Genomic DNA, 12205 nt, shown 5'->3' with positions numbered 1-12205 from the left:
GGAGAGGAGAGGAGAGGAGAGGAGAGGAGAGGAGAGAAGGGAACAGCACATACGAAGGCAGATTTCCAGGGAGCCAGTGTGGCTGAAGCTGCAGGGCCCGTAATTCGCAGGGCCCCTCCCCAGGCTGAGCACCGTCTTCCAAAAAGAACCAGAAACAACAACTGCTCTGGCACATGTTTGAGGCTGGGGTCCTGCCATAGGCCTGACCTGGATTATCTCTGAATGTTCCCGATTTTAACTGCTCTATTGCAATATGATACAAATAACAAAACATGTCCACTTAAGCTGTACAGTTCAGTGTTGGGGTTGCATATTCAGGGCTGCACAATCACCACCCATCATAGTTGGGTGTGGAAGACCCCCCAAAGGCTCATGTGTTGAAGGGGGTTTGATTCCCAGCTGGGGGTGCTGTTAGGATGGGGTGGGAACATCGGGAAGTGAGCTGTCAGGAAGAAGTGGCTCACAGAGGGAGTGGCCCTGCAGGGTGGCGCACCCTCTTTTCTCTCTGCTTCTGGGCCACCATGAGGTGAGCACTTTTCTCCACGGCACACTCTGCACCACGAAGCGAGGCTTTGTCTCACGGCCACAGCAGCCCAAGGTGATGGTACCAGTGACCGGGGACTGGAGCCTAGGGAACCATGAGCCACAGTAACTGTCTCCTCCTTCAAACTGTTGTTCTCGGGTATTTTGTCACAGTGGTGAAAAACTAACTAACACGTCACCATAAACTAATTTTAGTATATTTTTATTATCCCCCAAACCCTGAGACCACTATGTTTCCCTCATTCCTGCCCCAGACCCCAAGACCCGGGTAACCACAAATCTATGTTCTATTTCTATAGATTTCCGGACATTTCAAATAAATGGAATACATGGTGTCTGTGACTGGATTCTTTAACATAACAGTGTTTTCAGGGCTTGCCCGTGTTATAGCCTATGTTGAAACTCTACTTTTAATTGCTAAATTCTATTCCATGGTATGGATATTACACATTTCGTTCATTCAGTCACCAACTGGTGAACATTTGGATTGTTTGTCTGTTCATTTTGTATCTATTTTTTTCAGTGCCCTGCTGGTGATCCCAGGGCTGTGGGTGGGGTTGGCAGACTGCCAGCCCGACCTTCGTACCCACCTGGCTTCGCATGGCAACTGTCAGGGGGCCTTTGTGCTGATCTGTGATCCCTGGAGAAGGACCCGGAACTGGCGCTGTCCTGCACTCTGCACAGAGTGCACTAGAACCCGCGCTTCCAGGTGCTTTTCCCTCTAACTTCAGGACCAGCCCAGCGAGGTTAGGAGGATGGTGTGGGAATATAAGAGCCTGGCTGAGTCTAGCTATCAGCTGGGTTCTAGGTGCAAGTACCGTGTCAACTATGATCAGAGACTTGGAGTTCTTGGAGGGTTTGCTCCATCAATAAGATTTGCCTGAGCAGGAAGCTGGAAGACGTAATAAATATGGCACTGCTCATCAGTGGAGAGAGGAGAGGAGAGGAACATGAACTATGTTAAAGCAAGTTTTAAAAAACATGCTAAAGGAAAACTGGATTATCTTCCTACTTTTTCAATAGAAAATTGTATTACAAAAGCACTGTCATATCAGGAAGTAATCAAAACGCGTGAAGGATAATGATATCAGTGAAAGTGATAGAGTAAGGGACCCTATCATTTGGTCAGTAAAGACCGACCAAAACTATCAGAATCAATTCTTTGCAAGTCTGGAGATTAACTAAAGACTTGCAGCCACCAGTGTTTATTCAAGGAGAACTCTGACTCTCTGTAACAACCATAAACTTTGTGGCGTTTTAACTAAACCCACATCCCAGCTCAGAGAAAATGCATTCTTGGTACCAGTGGGATAGAATGGACCTCACTTAAAAAGAATTATAATTATTTTTTTTATAAAATATATGCGGTAGCTCCATGGAAGAGCTGTTCAGAGGCTTATCTTCATTTTGCTTGGCTGGGAACTGGCCCAATTTAAAGCTACTAGGAAGGAGGGAAGCTTTTGTCAAAAGCAGTTGCAGGCTAATATTTTGGTTGTTGCCGCCTGAAGTGGTAGATAACAGTTGGAACAAACCAAAATCTTTGACAGGCCAGGCTGAGGGAGATGTCCATGAAAGCTTTGAGAAGCTGAGATGACATAGATGCTTAGCGGTGGGCTGGTAAGGCCGTAAGCTCTCACCTCTGGCTGACCTCGTGGCTCTGGCATTGACGCATTTTTCCAATACCTGCTAATATTTCTCATCACAATGTTAATATTAGTAACCACCACCAACTCAGTTCCTCAATAAACCCCAGTAAGATTAACAGGTGACTTCTCATGAGAAATGGCAGAGGCCAGTGACAGTGCCATGACATACTGAAAATACTTAGAGAAAAAATGTCAGCCAAGAATTCTTTACCTAGCTAGAGTATCCTTCAAAAATGAAGAGAAATTAATAAAAGTTGAGTTTATTTTTTAATAAATCCATCCTCCAACAAATGCTATAGCAAGTCCTTCAGGTTGAAATGAAATAAAAGGACAGTAGATAATAATTAGAAATCATAAAAGATTTTTGGTAGTAGTAATTATATGAGATAGTGTGAATATATATTTTTGTTTGTAACTCCTTTTCTTTATGATTTAAGGACAAATGTATAAAACAGCATTTACAAATCTATGGTGACAGACACAAGGTATAAAGATATGATTTATAACAAAAACTTCATAGCGCAGAGGAGTGGGAAACAAAACTGCAAAAGCAATGACTTGATGTATTAATATGAAATTGATACTGATATGAGGTGAATTATTATGAGGTTAATTATAATGAACAGAGCAACCACAGGGAAAATAACTAAAAATATGGTAAAGAGGGTGACAAGGGAATTTAATTGGCATATCAGAAAATATCTATTTGACATAAAAAAAGGAAGTTATGGAGGAAATAAGTAATAAGAGGATGTAAGACATATAGAAAACAAATAGCAGTTGAACCCAGGCCCGCAAACATCCTAGGCATTGTGGTACCACTGAGCCACACCCCACCTCTTGTTTTATTTTGAGATAAAGTCTTCCCAAATTGCCAAGGCCAGCCTCAAACTTCCTGCCTTAGGGTCCCAAGTACAGGGGAGTAAAGCCCAGCACAGGCATTAGAGCAGGTACCACCACACCTGACCAGAAGTCTCTCTTTGAAAAATCAGTAGTTACCTTACACTTAAATGATTAACCTCATCAGTTAACAGGCAAAATTGGCAAATGTTTTAAAAACATGATCCAGTTAGATGCTGTCTGTAAGAGATTCAAAGATACAAATAGATCAAAGGTAAAAGAATGAGAAACACTCCACAAATGGCAAGCAAAAGAGAGCTGAAGTTATTTTAACAGTGAGCAAAATGGACTTAGCTGCAAAAAGTATCACTCGAGACAAAGAAGGACATTATATAGTAATAAAAGAATCAGCCCATCAAAAAGAAATATGAATCATATATGCTCATATATCTAAAAATAGAACTCAAAACATTGAAACAAAACTAATATAATTGAAGTCAAAGAAAAATAGAAGTAAAAGAAAATAGAAGAACTGATAAGCCAGGGTATACTGTCAAGAAATTAAAAAGAAAACTCCAAAAATGGGCAAAAATATGTACAAATCATATATTTGGTAAGAGTCTAATACCTACCATATATAACACATCCTTACAACTCAACAACAAAAAGATATTCCAATTTAAAAATGGGCAAGAGATTTGGATATTTTTCCAAAAATATATGCAAATGCATAAAAGGTAGAGATATCCTCAGCATCATTAGTTATTAGATGTAAGATAAAATGATAATGAGATATGGTTTCACACCTAGGAGGGTGACTACAATGAAAAAATAAGCAAAACAACAAGGGTGGATGAGTTATGGAGAAATTGGAGCTCTTATACATTTGGATAGGATTGTATAATGATTCTGCTGCTTGAACCAGTTTGGCACACCTTCAAAAAAAAAGTAAAACACAGAGATATTACCTTATGACCCAGCAATTTCTCTGTTACAGTATTTGAAATCAGATACTCAAAAAGATCAGTGTATATAGAATAGCCCTCTTTATAGTAGTCAAAAGGCAGGCAATCTCCCAATGGTGATCACCAGATGAACGAATAAACAAAGTGTGGTATGCCTATCTACACAATGAAATATTATTCACCACGACATGGGTGAACATTAACAAAGTGAGCGTAATGTCAAAAACATTACACCAAGTGAGGGAAGCGTGACATAGAAAGTCACGTCCTGTACAATTCTATTCATGTGGATGATCCGGAATAAGCAAACCCATGTAGAGTAGGTGGGCGGTTACCTGGTGCTGGCGGGAGGGAAATCGGGATTAACTGTGCAGTGAGTACTGGGTTTCCTTCCGGAATAATAAAAATATTCTGAAAGGTGACAAAGGTGCTGATTGCATGATGTTGAGAATGTACTGAATGCCTCAGAATCGTTCACTTGGAATGGGTGATTTTATGTTCTGTGAATTCCCCCTCAGTAGGATTTTTTGAAAAAGGAATGCAGTACTGTTATAATCTGCAACATGAGTGAACCTTGAAAACTTTATCTTACATGAAAGGAACCAGATATAAATGGCCACACATCACGTAATACCGTTCACACGAAATGTCTGGAACAGGCAAATCAACAAAGGAGAGGCCGGAACTGACAGCTGCCCGAGACAGGCTCTTTGAGGTAATGATGGAGATGTTTCGCAGTTGTGTAGTAGTAATGGTTGCAGAGCATAGGAGACACGCTTAAAAACCCACTGAACTTTTCACCTGACATGGTAAAGTTTGTTGTATTAACTTGCTTGTGATAAAAAAGAAAAATGATACAGAGAAAAGATGTAGGGAAAAGATATTGTAGAAGTGTGTCAGACAGTTAATTAGTAATAGTTACAACAAAATTATGTCAGTCTGGATTTGGGTTTTCAGATTTTTATTATTTATAATTTATTGTGATTTCTTCTTTCACTCTAAATGTATACTCTTTTTTTTAAAACAGTTTTGTATTTTTTCCCTTAAGAGGGCTTTTAAAATTAATTAACCTCCAAGTCCCACAAAGCCAGGAGGCCAGGCCTGCAGTAATAGGTGCAGAAAATCAGCTGGGCGTGGTGGCGCATGCCTGTAATCCCAGCACTTGGGAGGCTGAGACAGGAGGATCGTTGCAAGTTTGAGACCAGCCTGGACTACAAAGTGAGCTCAAGGCCAGCCTGAATTGCATAGCAAGACTCTGTCTCAAAAAGATGAAAAAAAAAAGAAAATCAGTCCCCTGGGCTCTACAATTGAGGAATGCTGTCACCTTGTAGGCTGTGCCCTATTCCAAAGGGACCCCTCTCAACTCCTCCAGGCCCTCGCCCCCCCAGGCCCCGGTCCTCCTTTGTGATGCAACTGCCTTATTCCCACTTCTGACAGGGACCCCCTCATTTAGCTTGTTTGGCATCTGGCCCCCGGCAGTTGCCTGACAGACCACTACCCCCAGTCGCCCTCCACCTGTGGGCCCAGAGCCGAAGGGAACATGGCAGGTTGGAGCGAGCAAAAGGCCGCCATTATGGCTTGATTATATTTGAGAGGCATTTTGTTTTGTTTTGTTTTTGTTCTGAAATCACTCTGGCTGCTTTATTGATAAGATCCAAAGAAGACAGAGGGAATTTTTCAGGGGGGCACAAGGCTCATGAAAGCCGAAGTCTGAAACAAGGCTGAGGCTCAGAAATTCTGGAAACGGGCCCTAGGGCGCCGTCTCTTCCTCTCTTCTCCTCTACCCTTTCCCTCTCCCTTCTCGGCCTCCACCTCTCCTTCTCTCTCATTCCCTCCTTCTCTCTTCCCCCTCTCCTCTCTCCCATCCCTTCCTGTTCTCTCTGTCTTTTTCCCACGCTTGACATTACCCTTTGCTCTCTCTGCTCCCTGGCCTGGGCCTTATCAAACTTCCAGTTCAAAGATCCACAGGAGGGCCGGGGATATAGCTCAGTGGCACAAGCGCCTGCCTGGCAAGCACAAGGTCCCAAGTTCGAATCCTGGTACAAAGACAAAAAATAAAAAACCCAAAAAACCAAGATCCACAGGAGACAGCTGGAAGTCGGTGTGCTCCGTCCAGCCACACCTGAGCCCTTTAAACTCCGTGCAGAAGGCCCAAAACTTGAAGAGGAGGGAAATCATGTCCTATGTGGATCTGCTTTTACTGCAAGAGTTCTCAGAGAAGAGGGTGGCCAGCCAGATTTCCTACACTTGTTTTTTAATTTATTTTTATTTTTTACTAGTATATAATTACCTACTGTCCAACGCAGTGACCAAACACACAGAGTTTGAGAATGACCCTGTGGGGGCCGGGCTCCTATTATGTTAAGACAGAACCATTACCCGTCTGGCAAACATTTGCTTGCGTGCCTCCTGTGGATGCGGCGCTGTGACGGTGCAGGAGAAACGCAAGTGGACCCGGACAGCAAATTACCCCTCTACTGTGGAGAAGGCGGGGAAGTAAAGCAACAGTCCTCTACATCCTTGAGCACTTTGTGGGACGTTTGTTGTCAGTTCAGTTTAACTCAATTCATTTGCCATATTGTAAGCACCTTTCCAGAGAACACAAAGATAAATGCCTGGCCTGTACTCCCGAGGAGTTCCGAGTCCCGAAAGGAAGACGGACATAGCAACAAATACTAACAGTACACCATAGGCTGACAATTAAGTATGTGAAACATTCACAGGCAGGAGAGAGAGGTGGTGATCCCTCCCCACACACTGGGACAGAATGGTGACAGAAGTCTTTGCTGAAGAGGTGGCGTCTGCTCGGGGCTTTGCAGCTCTCTAGGCAGCGGGGGTGGGGCACAGAGACCTGAGGAGGAAGCCCAGTGGCATCGCCGAGGTGACGGAGGTGGAGCCCAGTCGCTGGGAAGGGGGCAGGGCAGCAACACGAGACCTTGCAGGGCTTTGCACCTCCTGGGCGGAGTTACACAGGCAACAGGAAGCTATGAGACAGCAAGAGAGAGACTCTTGTGATCGGAGGCTGCCTTGAGTGCCAGCCCTCTACCCTCTCCCAGAAGCACAGAGGCTGGACACAGAAAGGCTTAGGGGAGAGCATCCAAGGCACCAGTGAGGTGAGATCCACCCTGTCGGGGCAAGAAATCCAGAATGAACTCAGGTTTCTGCTGTAGGAGAATGGAGTGATGCTGACCTCACCAGTTAAGAGAGAGCACAGCGGGAAGAGGGGCAGTGGGGAGGGAGGGAGGAAGAAGGAACCATGTAAACTGAGCAGTTGAACAGTTTTTTAGAAGAAATGTGAACACATGTGTCTCAAGCAGGAGAAGAAGGCAGAGCTGAAATGTAGCTATGAAATCTTCTCCAGTTTAGGTGTCTGAACCAACGGAGCGTGAAATTTCCTGAGCAAAGAAGGAGCGGCCAGAACGGAGCATTGGCCAGCACGGTTCATGTAGAAGGGTTACCGGAGGCTGACAAGCCAGAAGACAAAGGTGGGGGGCCTCAAAACTGAGGGAAGAGCTGCAAGTGAGACGTGGGCAAAGCATCAGTTACTGCGGAGTGACTAAGACAGCCGAGAGAAGGACGTGGAAGTCAGGAGGTTGCTAGAAACTTCTGCTGTGTTCCTTTCCGGGCACTGCTGGGAGTAAAGCAGTGGAGTGCTGAGTGGAAATCATTCGTCAAGAGAGGCAACTTCCGGCTGCGCGTGGAGTGGATGGCAGACTCCTTGCTCATGTGAAGAAGAGCCTATTTGCAATCTCTAGTTCCAGAACAAAACAAAACAAAACAAGCACTTGTCTCTGAAGATATGCAGAGAAAAAAGAGTAGCTAGAAGGCGGCACTGGGCTTCGGGGAGGGATTTAGAAGGTAGAGCCTTGAACATGATTGTAGATTGAGAAGAAGGAACTTGTTGAAAAAGATGGTGAAGAGCAAGAGGCCTGCCGAGAGGCAGACAGGATAAGTTTCAGAGCAGGTTCGGAGGCATTAATTTTCCATAGACGAGGAGCACGTCTCCATGTGAAATCCTGTGATGATTAATTGTGATATGTCAGCTTGGCTGAGGAGAGAAATTCCTAGCAGGTTAGAAAAGCACAATGCTGGGTGTGCCTGTGGATAATTGACACGTCGGCCAGCAAATCGAGAGGGAAAGAACCATCCCAGTGTGGCTGGCACCAACCAGTAGGATGATAGCCTGGGTGGAATACAGAGGGAAAGGAGAAGGCAGTGTGCCCTCCTTCAGTTCCGGCCTCCTTCAGCAGGTGTATCCTCTGCTGCCGCCACCTTTGGACATTACTCCCCAAGCCTCCAGTTCCTTTTTCCCTTTTCTTTCTTTAAGGTATGAAGAGTAAAAAGGGCCACAGCCTTTCTTAAAAAGTATGTAAATGCAGCATAGTATGTACAGGTGGCACAGGGAGCCGATGTATTTGCAAACGTAGCACTCAAGTTTACAGGTTACGCCTTTGCCATAGTCTTGGATGAATCGTTGACTAAGGTACAATTCAGCTGTGCTACAGTGCTGCCAATGCAGACTTGCACCGGTGACTCTGCAGTGGGCTTCCAGGCCTTCAGCCTTGGACTAGAGCTGCGTCCCTGATCCTGCTTGTTCTGCAGCTTCGGTCTTCCTGGGCTCAGTAGCTACCGGATCCTCCGGCTCTACAGCACGCAAATGCCTCCGATTCTGTGGACAGCCGTGGTGAACTCTCCCACCTCTGCTCCTGAAGCTTACCAATAAATCCCTTTGCATAATTATACACATACATTTTCTATTGATTCTGTTCCTTTTGAGAACCCTACCTACACAATACAAATTATCAGAATGGCAAGGAATAGAGAAAGGGGTTTTTTCTTTGTTTGTGAAATGATAACTTAGGAAAGTAAAACCTGATGGTCTCAATTATTCAAATGTAAAGAAGACTATTTTCCAGGATGAAAAATCATGAATGGAAAAAAGCAGCAGAGGGAGACTGGTTTTATACCTGCCATGGATGCTGATCGAATGAAGCTTACCGAGGAGAACTACCTGGTGACTGGAAACTACGGGCGGATCATCCGCTTGCAGAGACACCTGTCGGCAGCCCAGAGGGCCAAGTGTCTCGCTCACTCCCACACTACAAAACCCAGGTTGGACACAGTTTGTACTAGATCATCAGACTGTTAGGAGCTCAAGGCTCCTCCTGAAGATGACGTAGTAGTCAAGTGGGATAATTAATATAAGGCTAGTGCAGATAGTATGCCTGAACCATGTAATCTGTGGGCTGTGCCACTGGGGACTGATTTTTATATTTATTTTTCTTTTTGGTTTTTCTCCGGTACCGGGAACCGAACTCACGACCTTGCACTGGCCAGGCAGGCACTTTTGCCGCTGAGCTAAATCCCCAGCCCCGCTGCTGGGGACTGAATGCAAGTTTTCTAGTGTTAGGTGAGTTCAGGAAGGACTAGACAATGGAAAGTGGGATGAAATTCCCGCCAACTTATAGCAGGAAGGATGTGTTCAGGAAGAGTGGTGAAGTACTCCACTGAGGTGGGAGTTGGGGCACGGAATGACCTGCTCTGATCATCCTTAGGAATACGTTTACCTCGGATGGTTTTGATACAATCTGAAGAGGGTGGTTTATGTGATTTCTTAAATTCCTTTTTAGTTTTATGCCATATTTTGGCTTTAGGAGGAAAAAGGAGGGGGAGGGGTAGAGAGGGGAGGGGAGAGGGAGAAGGGAAGGGGAGGAAATGGAAGCGGAGAGGAGAGGAGAGGAGGGAAGAGGAGCGTAGAGTACAGTTGATAACGGAGACAACATTTAGTACTTTCTTTCTTTGCTTTGCTTTTTATCTTACTCTCTTCTATGATGGGTACATTAGAGAATAGCTTCTATGTAAAGTTATCTGGACAGTAAAGTCAGGTAGTTCTATGTAGCTGTGAACTGTGTCCTAGGTCCCATCAAGGAAAAAGAGATTTATAAGCCCCCATCTTCCATCCAGCCTCGCTGGTTATCTCTAGCTTGATGAAAGGGAGTGATACTCATTTGTAAATGCGTTTGGCAAACTTACCCTGCTATTGTTTCCATTATTTTGCAAATTACAGACATTGAGATGAAGGCTCTGCAATTTCCTAGCGTTCCCTTTATTCCTGCTTGGAAAACTGTTTTTGCCCTGGCATGCTTCCACTTTGCTGTTATTTCATTTGAATACAGCAAATTCTTTATTATGATTAACAAAGACTTCTGCTCCATTCCTCTTTGAATATCAGTCTGCTCATGGAGATGAGTTGATTTGGAGCCTGCTGTCTCCTTGAATCTCTCTGTTTCGCTGATCTCAAAGATGTTCAAGACAACAGACATCCAAGTATTCCTAAATGACATGTTTTTTGTGTGTTCTCCATTTTGAATTTGTTATAGCTTCAGTAATTTTACCATCGTCTGGAACTTTTTTCTCTTCTTTCAATTGTCTGATTCTAAATGTCTTCTTCACTCATTACTTAAAAGCCTGAAAATATGCAAGTGGTTGGATTGGGTAATTGTTGGGTCTCAGAAAAATGGTACCCTTTACGGGAAGCCTCAGAAGCAGTTTCTCTTTGACCTTCTTCTGACCTCCTGCCCCTTGCCTCTTCCCCAAGGCAGGGCAAGCCATAGAAACTAGAATTCCTCTTTCCCAACGCAGATCATAGAAACCACAATACACTTTCCCCAGGGCCAGACGTAAAACCTAAAAATATTACTCGAAGTTTCCTGCCTTTCGGTGTATGTAATTTCTAGCCAAAAAAGAAATTCTCTGACCTACCTCGACTGAGGATTCTAGAAGTCCTCTTCCAGAAGGGGGTTGCCCCGTGCCTGCAAGACAGGAATGCTGCACCGGGGCCCAGGAGAATCTGAGCAGCCAGGTCTCGCGGCTTCCACCTCGGTCTGCTCACATTAGCGCACGGCTTTTTGTCCAGTCACATTTCTACATGGATCTCCATGCTTTATTGAGCCTAAATGTGACAATGGACAGTTTACCTCAGATCTTTGGCTCTTTAATCTGAAGCCCTCGTGTCATGTAGAATCAGGATCAAATCATTTTATTGTGCTTTTCTTTTGTTAACCTGTCTCTTATCACAAGGGTCAGCGAGCCATGGCCTTTTGGTACGGTGTGACCTTTCCTCTATGTAATCTCGCAATTTTAAATCTTTTGGGTTCTCTTTTCCCTCATACCTCAGGTCTGTGCAGATTTTTACCATATTTGGTAAGTGGCCTTGATTCGGGGTACTTTGGGGCAGTCAGAGAAAGAGGTAGTTTCCTGGAGGAACAGCCATTCACCGGTCATCGTCCTGCTGTTACCCTTCCCAGTGTCAGGTTTTCCTTCTCTAACCCTCGCCAGGAAGTTTACCAATGCAACGCGCACTGTGCAGTCCCACTCTCAGAGCACAGTAATTTCGTGTCCTCCTAAAGCCAGTCCCGTTCAGAAGAAATCACAGAGGGTGCTGGCCTGGGAGGGCAAGGCTGGACTAGCGCTGTGCGTGGGAGCCCATCCTCCAGAACCAAACACCTGGATGCAGTTCTCTGTCTCTCATTCTGGGAACTGAGCTCAGGGCTCGCACAGTCTCGGCAAGTGCTCACACTGAGCTACATCTCCAACCCTTTCCACCTTCTGTCCTTTTAACTTTGAGAAGTGCATTTGAATTTGTAATATAAATTGTCAAGAGCATTTTGTGGCTCTCTTGTCTCCTTTTCATTCCCTTCCCTCTTTTTTTTTTTTTTTTTTTTTCTGAGACAGGGTATCACTGTGTATCCCAGGCTGGCTTTGGAACATTGGTAATCCTCCTGCCTCAGCCTCCCAAGTGCTGGGATTACAGGTGTGTGCCACCACACCTGGCCATTCCCTTCCCTCGTAGCTCCTCTACTTCCAAACCCCCAAGCATCTTATCCGCTGTTTTTTTTTTTGTTGTTTTTTGTTTGTTTGTTTGTCCTGCTGTTTTGATTTGTGTTTAGGCACAAATGGGTTTTTCCAGGCAGCTGGATCTAGAGTTTGTGATTGGCTCATTGTCGGTGCGAGTGCTACACCTGCCCTAGGGCAGGAAGCCTGCATACAGTATGAAGGAGGAAAAGAGGCTTGCTCCTCCCTTTGCTCCAGCTGTGACCATTGCCCCTCTACCATGCGCCACCTTGCCTTGAAGCCAGCTAATTATGCACTCAAGCCTCTACAAACTGTGAGCTAAACAATTCTTTCCTTCCTTAACCTCGGGTGTTGGGT

At 44.8% G+C, this 12205-nt stretch overlaps 1 long non-coding RNA gene across 1 annotated transcript; it reads left to right on the top strand.

Annotated features, from left to right (window-relative positions):
* Nucleotides 1–6977: 6977 nt before the first annotated feature.
* On the top strand, nt 6978–8740 carry LOC106149351. The gene is made up of 2 exons (XR_001235490.1): nt 6978–7107; nt 7356–8740. It is a non-coding gene; the product is annotated as an uncharacterized LOC106149351 (long non-coding RNA).
* The last annotated feature ends 3465 nt before the right edge of the window (nt 8741–12205 follow it).

The sequence above is a fragment of the Chinchilla lanigera genome, unplaced genomic scaffold (assembly GCF_000276665.1).
Source record: "Chinchilla lanigera isolate Chin_1 unplaced genomic scaffold, ChiLan1.0 scaffold00043, whole genome shotgun sequence".
NCBI classification, from domain to species: domain Eukaryota; kingdom Metazoa; phylum Chordata; class Mammalia; order Rodentia; family Chinchillidae; genus Chinchilla; species Chinchilla lanigera.
The sequence above is the reverse complement of the archived record's forward strand: the minus strand, read 5'-3'. Positions and strand labels throughout refer to the sequence as shown.